Source organism: Artemia sp. Qi Xiang Cuo, chromosome 7, assembly GCF_049724085.1.
Source record: "Artemia sp. Qi Xiang Cuo chromosome 7, ASM4972408v1, whole genome shotgun sequence".
NCBI classification, from domain to species: Eukaryota; Metazoa; Arthropoda; class Branchiopoda; order Anostraca; family Artemiidae; genus Artemia; species Artemia sp. Qi Xiang Cuo.
The window spans coordinates 4,972,112-4,979,795 of record NC_142800.1 but is presented as its reverse complement, the minus strand read 5'-3'; the positions used below and the strand labels follow the sequence as shown (position 1 = coordinate 4,979,795).

General features: G+C 32.6%; 1 protein-coding gene across 2 annotated transcripts in view; it reads left to right on the top strand.

The window, feature by feature from the left end:
• Positions 1–492: 492 nt before the first annotated feature.
• LOC148949884 (tRNA (guanosine(18)-2'-O)-methyltransferase TARBP1) overlaps positions 493–7,684 on the top strand; it is a 187,192-nt gene continuing 180,000 nt past the window's right edge. The window contains exon 1 of one of the 2 annotated variants that reach the window (XM_089091980.1): positions 493–539. The gene's annotated coding sequence lies outside the window, so the exon portion shown is untranslated. Of the gene's footprint in view, positions 540–594; positions 629–7,684 lie in introns of those variants that run through there. The other variant, XM_089091981.1, reaches the window with a different exon arrangement.

Genomic DNA, 7,684 nt, shown 5'->3' with positions numbered 1-7,684 from the left:
AAAAAAATCAATTCTTATGTTTAAAAAGCAAGAAAACAACGGGATTGTCACATAGTCATTGCAATTTGATATGATCAAAAATCTAACGATTTCATTTATGCAATCAAATTATATTTTTTACTAGGTTGATCCACTTCCTCCATACATGGAATATTTTATGTAAATATACTAAACAGTTACTTTAGGAAAGCTTAAGCACTGGTATTTTAATTTTCCCTAAATTCAATGTACTTTGCCAATTAATAAAATGTTTTGTGCCTTTGTTTCACTTGTTGGCATTAATAGTTATATTTTTTTTCTATAAGATATGAACACTTTGACATATTCTATTAATTGAATTTCAAAGCTTTGGTGTCAGTTGGGTATTATCAAGCTAAGATAAACTCACAGCAACCCTATCTTGGTCAGAATTTTTCTTTGAAAAATTCTTTTTTTGCGGAAAAACCCCTATAATACATCATATTTTTATAATCGGTCTTTCGGCGAAAATTTGAATGATCAAAACGCGGTGGCATCATATCAGATGTATTTTGAAAATTGTAATTATATTTCTAACTGCACCATTATTTGATCTTAAGCATAATACACATTAAATTTTGTTTTTTGTGCTTATAGTAAGCTTAACCTGGTAATCTTATGTAATTGAAGCCTTTAGGCATGTAAGCCTATCTCTTGGTCAAATTAGGCCTAGGGTAATTATAATTGGCATAAATTTGGGAACAATACTACTCGTATGGAGACATGTTAAGAAAACAGTTCTTACATAAAAATATGTATAATGATCCTAGTTAACATATTATCCAAGGGATAGGCCTAGCTAACATTATTATAACATAATATCTCAAATTCTGTTTTGAGCCCTTAATGGGGCCCCAAAATATAACTTTATACCTTATAGTAATTTATAGTATACCTTACATTACATTATTGTAATTTTATTCTAAAGTTTTTAGAGTAGGCTAACCCAGGCTATATTGTAAAGTCAAAACATAGTTAATAACTAGCCTAATTAGAAGTAAAAATTAGGTTTTAAAAACTTTCTATGATTCTTTGGTGTCCTGTTACCATTAGGCCCAAAGAAAAACAAAAAAGGGGGGTAAATATATACCAAATCATATTATTGAGTTAGGAATAAAGTGAATACACCATTTGATGCCTTTTTTTATGCTGATTACAAATATAATAATCATTTCTATCAGAAATGAATTTTAGCCCCCCTATATATGCCAATTCAGGGTATATATTTCTACATTAGGGGGGGTAGGGGCAAATTTTGTTCCTGATGTAAATAGGAGGTAAGTTTAAACTGTACCCCCCTCCCTAATGTAGAAATATATACCCTGAATTGACATATATAGGGGGGGGGGCTAAAATTCATTTCCAATAGAAATGATTATTATATTTGTAATCAGCATAAAAAAGGCATCAAATGGTGTATTCACTTTATTCCTAACTCAATAATATGATTTGATATATATTTACCAAAAGGGGATACATCAGGGTAAAATTCTAAACAAGCTATTTTTTTATATATTTGAAAGTGGTTAGGTTAGGAAAATGAGACTTTCAGGCAGGGATCTACAGACTAAAGTATATCCTGAAAAGATATTTTGAAGTATGCACACCCACTTCTTCTCCCTTTAGAGGGCAGAACCAGAAAAAGGGCCATTGGAAAAATCAGAACCCACATTTGAAACCACCACCATCAAAATGAACAATTGATTTCCACAATTGTGAAATGCTATGAACAATTTTAGTAAGCATTGCCTCTGAAGAGGGACCATATTCTGGGTAAAAACTATTTGAAATAACTGAAAACTTTATTGCATTGGCACGTTACTGAAAACTATATGCATCTTGAACAATCTTGGAAAGTATAAACAACATCAAATTGAATATTAGATGTATAATGATATTAATTGTTGAACAATCCATCAGTTCAAGAATTTATTTCACTGTAATTGTATTTTTATTTTCAATACTGTAAGAACTGGAAAAGAAAATATTTGTAAAAGCGCCAATGATGCAGTAGACTTTTGGTTTTTATTTACAGTTAGGAAAGGAGGCAGTATCCAAATACTTGTTTGTAGGGAAACTATATTCGTCTTTAACAACTTTAAAAAGAGCTAATAAATTAAACTGTATATTTGATATATAATGATATTAATTGCTGAAAGCTCATCAGTTCAAAATGTTACTATAATTTTAGTGTTTATTTTCAATATTAAGTACAAAATAAAATATTTGTCATAAAATTGGTTTTCAGTAATGCACCATTGACACAGTAGGTTTTAGACTTTTACAGTGAGAGAAGGAGGTCATACCCAAACTCTTGTTTGTAGTGATTTTTGTTTCGTTCAAGCTTGATTTGCATGTTCAATTTAAGTTTCACTTGTTTTAAGATTTATTTATTAATTTACATTAATATCTATTGTAGTTTTGTTTGCATTGATTGTTTATTTAATTTCTGTTTATTTTAAGTTTCATTTATACTTCAACAGGAAAATATTTTTTTTTGTTTTAAGCTTGATATTCATATTCAATCTAAGCATTACTCGCTTTAAGATCTATTTATTCATTTATATTATTACTTGTTGTATGTTTTTGCTATGATTGTTTATTTAATTTCTGTTTGTTTTGGGTTTCATTTATTCTTTAATAGTAATTTTTGGTTGTTTTGAGTTTGAATTTTAAAAGGTATTTGTATCTGCTGAGCTACTTTTCTTTGAAAAACTTATTTTTTGGAAAGTTTTTTCTAATTAATTTTTGTTCATTTTTGATTGCAAAAAATTTCATGTTTTTTTAAATTCCTTATTTCAAAACCAAACTTAAAAAAAATAAATCTAATATTCATCAAAGTAAAAAAACTGATATCAAAGTAACAATATCAAAATGAAAAAATGGGTTTGTGTCAACCTTGGAGTTTTATTATCTGATGTTTGAACTATTTTTAACAAAATTGCTATCTCAAAATTTTATCAGATGGGTTTTGGGAAAAAAGGTGTGGGGAGACTAGATTAAGCTTTCGTCTCTTTTGAATCTTTAAAAATTAACTTGAACTTTCTATTTTCTATCAAATGAGCCCTGTCTGAAGTTTATACAGGTATCACTTCTATAAGAAACATATATATCCCCAGAGTATAACTTACAACACCTATCCCTGGGCCCTGGAAGGTTGTGTTGATCCTGTAGTTTTAATATCTGATGGTTGAACTATTTTTTAACAAAATGGTCACCTGAAATTTTTATCGGATGGGTTTATCCATCCAATACACCCAAAGGCATGGAGTGTGGAAGGGGCTAGTTGCACTCTGATCTTTTTTTGCTCTGAGGAAATGAACTACAACTTCTAATTTCCATTCAGTTGAATCCTCTCTGAAGTTTAAACAAGCATACCTTCCAGAAGAACCATATATGCCCCCAGAGCAATACTTAGTATGCTTGCCCCAGCCCTGAGGGGGGGGGAGGGGTTGACACAGGAGTTTTTCTTATCCGATCTTTGAACCATTTTTGATAAAATGACCATAGGAGTTTTGGGAGTTTTTGTTATATGATCTTTGAACTATCTTTAACAAAATGGCTACCTTAAATTTTTATCAGATGTATTTGGGGAAAAAGGGCTTGAGTGGGGGGGGGGGGGCAGTTGCCCTCTGATCACTTTTGACTCTTTTAAAGCGCACTAGAACTGTCGATTTCCAATCAAATGAGCCCCCTTTGAAGTTTATACAACGACCCCTTCTACATGAAGCATATCTGGGAAAACAAATAAATGGAATGTGGGGGGAGGCTAGCTGCCCTCCAATTACTTTTGACTCATAATTAATTAAAAAAAACTTTCCAAAAAATAAGTTTTTCAAAGAAAAGTAAAGGCCATTTTAAACTTAAGCTCAGGAGATATTAATACCTGTTAAAATTCAAACTCAAAACAACCAGAAATTACTATTAAAGAATAAATGAAACCCAAAACGAACAGAAATTAAATAAACAATCATAGCAAAAAAAATACAACAAGTAATAATATAAATGCATAAATAGATTTTAAAGCAAGTAATCCTTAGATTGAATAATGAAAATTAAGCTTCAAACAAAAAAAAATAGTTTGCTATTAAAGTATAAATGAAACTTAGAACAAACAGAAATTAAATAAACAATCAATGTAAACAAACATACAATATATATTAATGTAAATTAATAAATAAATCTTAAAAAAAGTGAAACTTAAATTGAATATGCAAATCAAGTTTGAATTGAATAAAAATAACTACAAACAAGAGTTTGGGTATCACCTCACTGCAGAAGCCTAAAACCTACTCCGTTGTTGGCGCCTTACTGAAAACTATATGATTCTTGAACAGTCTTGGAAAGTATAAACAAAATCAAATTGAATATTAGATATATAATGATATTAATTGTTGAAAGATCCATCAGTTCAAGATTTTTTTTCACTGCAATTTTCATTTTCATTTTCATTGCTGTAAGAACTGGAAAAGAATAAATTTGTAATATAAGAGTAATTCGTTTCCAGTGAAGCGCGAATGACGCAGAAGGCTTTAGGTTTTTGCAGTTAAAGAAGGGGGCAGTATCCAAAGTTTTTTTGTAGTGAAACTATATTTGTCTTGACCAATCTTGGAAAGAATTAATAAATTAAACTAAATATTTGATGTATAATGATATTAATTGCTGAAATCTCATCAGTTCAAAATTTTACTGTAATTTTAATATTTATTTTCTATATTAAGTACAAGAGAAAAAAATTGTAATATAATTCGTTTTCAGTAAAGCGCCAATGACGCAGTAGGTTTTAGGCTTATGCAGTGAGGCGATACCTAAACTCTTGTTTGTAGTTATTTTTATTCGATTCAAACTTGATTTGCGTATTGAATTTAAGTTTCACTCGTTTTATGATTTATTTATTCATTTACATTAATATATATTGTATGTTTGTTCACATTGATTGTTTATTTAATTTCTGTTTGTTTTGGGTTTCATTTATTCTTTAATAGTAATTTCTCGTCGTTTTGAGTTTGAATTTTAACAGGTATTCATATCTCCTGAGCTTAAGTTTAAAATGGCCTTTAGGCTACTTTCCTTTGAAAAACTTATTTTTGGAAAGTTTTTTTTTTAATTAATCTTTGTTCGTTTTTGATTGCAAAAAGTTTGAAGTTTTTATTGCTTGGGGGATGGGTTGCTTACTGTCTGATTATTCTTGACTTTAAAAAACGGATCTAGAACTTTCAATTTACATCGAATGAGGCTTTTTTCAAAGTCTATACGATTACCTCTTTGATAGAAACCTTATATATGAACAATAGACAGCTTGCATAACTTGTGGACAGCGATTGGCAACAATGAATGGATTGAAAAAATAGCTCCAATAAGGGTGTTTTGATCATTTCACTTGCTAACACAAAGGGATCACGACTGTTTGGAATTGACCTTAATAGGATTTTGTGAGCCAAAGCAATTTTGCATCTATCACAGATTATGTATTTTAACCTTATAATTGGATAATCATAATAGATTTACTATGTGTTCTTCCCATACAAAACTTTACCTTATTAAAGTCTTTGGGGTGGGGCGGCATAGTTGACAGAAGGAAGAAAACTTTAGCGTAGATAGTAGGAGAGGGGGGGGGGTGATGTTGGAGATTCATCCAATGCAGGGCCGAACTTCACTTATCTCCTCCGTTCCCAATTTAGGAGATTAGACAGACTCATTGGGCTGTAGAATGCTGGACCGTTTGAGTTGTGGAAGACCTTAAAATACTCAAAAATACTTTATATTTTCAGTTATTGCAGGATTGATCTCATAGATTGTGGAATGGTGAGCCCCCTGGCCCATCATTTGGGTGAGCCTCAACTCATAATATGCAATTTTGATTGATTGTTCTGTTTTATGTGCATATATTATTCTATATATGTTATTTTGAGTTATACTTTTATCGCATTACGTTCATTTTTAAGGCTTGAGATAAAAACTGAAACCTTAGCGGAGACAGTGGTGGGGGGAAGTCTTCCCTCTCACATGCATAATTGAGCAGCCACAGAGAAAGTAATACAAATTAAATTAATATGTCCTTTGAAAATGTCTTTTTTCAAAAGACATGAACAAAATCGTTTAAAGGAACCTGAAGTGCTATCTCTGATATTTCCGTTGATTCTTTATTCCCGTTACTTTCAGATGTAAAATTTAGAATATTATCGAATGGGTTTAGTCGTCCCCTCCCTGAAAAATTCACATTTGGAAAACCCACCCCTGGGAGATTCCTCCACCCTCAAAGAGCATTTTCTGTTCCTGCTGATAATTCCTCCGCATTAAATTCCACCCAGCAGAAATTTACCAGCCATAGAATATGCTCCCCAAACATATTCCCCTCAGATAATATCAGATATTCATAAAAATGGAAGCTGAAATTTCTACTCAACTTTTTAGGTCAGAAGCAATGCTATAGTGTTACCTAAGTAAAGAGCCATAAGGGTTCAATAAATTAATACTTATTTATTTTTCCAGGGGCACTTTATGGGTAAGAGGTGGTCGCATAAACTTTGGAACGGGGTTCATTGAATTACAAATTAAAATTTATAGCGCTCTTACACCAAGGGCGGATCCAGGATTTTTTAGGGGGGGGGTGCAAAATAGGTTGATCCGATAAACTTGCGTTAGGAGCAAGTTTGATTAAAGCAATCTTGCGTTAATTAAGTAAATTACATTACTTTAGACTACGTTAGGGGGGGGCCCTTGCCCCTCCCCTGGATCCGCCAATGCCTTTCATTTTCTGTTTCTTTCCTTGTTAGGGAGGAGAGCAGATGCCTAATAGGTGTTTTTGTTAATACCAAAACATTTTAACTCTCATTGGGCCTTCAGGTATAAACAGAATTAGTTCAAAGGGAGGGGTGGGGAAATAGGGCGTGGGGGCGGTATTTACCCTTCGATCGATTTTGACTCGTAAGAGCTGGACTAGAACTTCCAATTTCCAAAAAAATTAGCCCACTCTGAAGTTTATACGAGAATCCCTTCCTGCCCCCAGGCCCTGGGGGGTTTTGTCGACGCCAGAGTTTTGTTATTTAACCCTTCAACTATTTTTAACAAAATTTTTATCAGATGCATTTAGGGCGTGGAGGAGGGGGGCTAGTTGCCCTCCAATCTCTTTTGACTCTTAAAAAGTGAACATGAACTTTCAATTTCCAATCAAGTGAGCCCTCTCTAAGGTTTATATGAGTATCCCTTCCATAAAAAGTAATATGAAGGATTCGGAGAATCCTTAAATTACAACCCTTGCCCTAAGGGTTGTGGGGGAGTTGTCATCCTCAAAGACCTAATTTCCAGACCTTAAAACTACGTTTAATAAAATGGCTGTCTCAAAATTTTGATTGAATATGTTTGAGGAAAAGGTGGGCATGAGAGGGGGGTTATTTGCCCTCAAATCACTTTCGACTATTAAAAAGGGCACTAGCCCTTTGAATTTCCAATCGAATGAGCCCTTTTGAAGTTTCTACAACACCCCCTTCTATAAGAACCTTATTTACCCCCAGGGTATAACTTAAAACCCTCTCCTTGAGGGTGGTGGGGAAGTGTCCTCCTCAAAGATATATTTTCTATCGGAAAATCAACTACGCTGAACAAAAATGGCTATCTCAAAATTTTGATTGGATGTGTTTGGGGGAATGATAGGCGTGGGGGGGGG